This window comes from Palaemon carinicauda, chromosome 3 (genome assembly GCF_036898095.1).
Source record: "Palaemon carinicauda isolate YSFRI2023 chromosome 3, ASM3689809v2, whole genome shotgun sequence".
Taxonomy (NCBI): Eukaryota; Metazoa; Arthropoda; class Malacostraca; order Decapoda; family Palaemonidae; genus Palaemon; species Palaemon carinicauda.
In genome coordinates this window covers 178,594,891-178,598,164 of record NC_090727.1, presented here as the reverse complement: position 1 = coordinate 178,598,164, position 3,274 = coordinate 178,594,891, and positions in this window count along the sequence as shown.

Below are 3,274 nucleotides of genomic sequence, written 5' to 3'. Positions count from 1 at the left end.
GCTAGTAATTGTGTACCTTTGGCTAGAAAATCCGTCATCACCACTCTGTGCTGGTTCCAAAAGACGGTAAGCATGACATTTCCTTCAGAGGATTGCACTCCTGCCTTCTTTGGGGGTGGTGAGTCTAAGTGCTTCCACTGCATAGACTGGACTTAGTCTTAGGATTATAGTGATGGACCCATGATTCATCCTGTGTTATAAGTCGGTCAAAAAGGCTTCCTGGTTTTGTTGACAAATATCCTAAAGAGCCTTTGAGAAATCTACTCATTCCTGCTTCTGAAAAGGAATAGGGAGCCTGGGAATCCACCTTATGCTTGTGCAAATGATTCTGAATGATTTTTCCCACTTATCTTCACAATTTAGGCCACCTGACAAACATTTATACGTCGGTCTTCCAAAATGGCCGCCTCTACTTGATGGATGATCTCATCATCAATGACAGAATGGGGTCGTCCAGGAACGGGCGCTGTTGTTATTATTATTATTATTATTATCATTATTATTATTATTATTATTATTATTATTATTATTAGCCAAGCTACAACCCTAGTTGGAAAAGCAAGATGCTATAAGCCCAAGGGTTCCAACAGGGAAAAATAGCCCAGTGAGGAAAGGAAATAAGGAAATAGATAAATGATGATAATAAATTAACAGTATATCATTCTAAAAACAGTAACAGCGTCAAAACAGATATGTCCTATATAAACTATTAACAACGTCACAAAACAGATATGTCATATATAAACAATAAATAGACTCATGTCAGCCTAGTCAACATAAAAACATTTGCTCCAACTTTGAACTTTTGAAGGTCTACTGATTCAACTACCCTATTAGGAAGATCATTCCAAAACTTGGTAACAGCTGGAATAAAACTTCTAGAATACTGTGTAGTATTGAGTCCCATGATGGAGAAGGCCTGGCTATTAGAATTAACTGCCTGCCTAGTATTAGGAACAGGATAGAATTGTCCCGGGAGATCTGAATGTAAAGGATGGCCAGAGTTATGAAAAATCTTATGCAACATGCATAATGAACTAATTGAACAATGGTGCCAAAGATTAATATCTAGATCAGGAATAAGAAATTTAATAGACCGTAAGTTTCTGTCCAACAAATTAAGATGAGAATCAGCAGCTGAAGACCAGACAGGAGAACAATACTCAAAACAAGGTAGAATGAAAGAATTAAAACACTTCTTCAGAACAGATTGATCACCGAAAATCTTGTAAGACTTTCTCAATAGGCCAATTTTTTGTGCAATTGAAGAAGACACAGACCTAATGTGTTTCTCAAAAGTAAATTTGCTGTCGAGAATCACACCTAAAATTTTAAAAGAGTCATACAAATTGTTCGGCCACACTTGAACTGGCGATGCCAGTGTTTTACTGCATCATATGATGGGACGGCATCTCCATAAGTTTGTTTCATTTCATCAAAGATCTGTTTCGGTATGTGACCTTTCAAATATAGAAACCTGATCACTACTCGGTACTCGACTGGGTCCATAGTCACACCTTACTTCAATCTAACACCTGTAAAAGAGCAAGCAATGTGAGTTAAGTGCTGAAACTATACACTAATTTACCAATACACAGGTGAAATTTTCAGTCAGATATAATAATACTAAATGGGTCAAGGGAAATATTTATTGCAAGTGTCTAGGGCATTGTTTGCTTGCTAAGGAAATATAACTGTCCCTTGCCTCTTTCATTCCTGATTGGCCTTTGAATCTTTAGGGGTTTGACTATAGGCATGATCAGCAAAGCTGTACTAGTCAGGGACACCAATAATAGAAAATTTCCCACCATTACCAATCCTCACTGGCCAGTGTGGTGATGAAAACTGGACAAACTGCAGACATGAAGTGACATGTCTGAGGCCTTTGTTCTGCAGTGGACTATAAACGCTACATTTATTGTTGTTGATCAATATATATATATATATATATACATATATATACATGAGTATATATATATATATATATATATATATATATATATATATATATATATATATATACATGAGTATATATATATATATATATATATATATATATATATATGTGTGTGTGTGTGTGTGTGTGTATGTCTATGCATATATAAAGCTGCATTTATTGTTGTCGATCAATGTATATATATATATATATATATATATATATATATATATATATATATATATATATATACATATATATATATCAAGGCACTTCCCTCAATTTTGGGGATTAGCCAACATAAAAGAAAAGTAAATAAAAAAGGGGACCTTTCCTCTCTACGCTCCTCTCAGCCTGACGAGAGACTCAACCGAGTTCAGCTGGCCAGGGTGCCACAGCCCACCCTCCCCCATTATCCACCACAGATGAAGCTTCATAAGCTGAATCCCCTACTGCTGCTACCTCCGCGGTCATCCAAGGCGACCGGAGGAAGTAGCAGGGCCTACCGGAACTGCGTCGCAGTCGCTCGCCATTCATTCCTTTTTCTAGCACGCTCTCTTGCCTCTCTCACATCTATCCTCCTATCACCCAGAGCTTTCTTCACTCCATCCATCCACCCAAACCTTGGCCCTCCTCTTGTACTTCTCCCATCAACTCTTGCATTCATCACCTTCTTTAGCAGACAGCCATTTTCCATTCTCTCAACATGGCTAAACCACCTCAACACATTCGTATCCACGCTAGCTGCCAAATCATTTTTTACACCTTTTCTCACCATCTCTACTTCGTTCCTAACCCTATCTACTCGAGATACACCAGCCATACTCCTCAAGACACTTCATCTCAAGCTCATTCAATTTCTGTCTCTCCGTCACTTTCATTTCCCCCAACTCCGATCCATTCATCACAGTTATTACAATCACTTTCTCATACATAACTCTACATTCAAGCCCAACCCTCTATTCTTTACCACTTCCTTCACTGCCCCCAACACTTTGCATCCTTCATTCACTCTCTGGCGTACATCTGCTTCCACTCCACCATTTGCTGCAACAACAGACCCCAAATACTTGAATCGATCTACTTCTTCAAGTAACTCTCCATTCAAAATGATATTCAACCTCGAACCACCTTCCCTTCTCGTACATCTCATAACCTCACTCTTAGCAACATTAACTCTCAACTTCCTTCTCTCGCATACCCTTCCAAATTCTGTCACTGATCGGCCAAGCTTCTCTCCCGAGTCTGCAATCAGTACAGTATCATCCGCAAACAACAACTGATTTACCTCCCATTCATGATCATTCTCGTCTATCAGTTTCAATCCTCTCTCTCTCT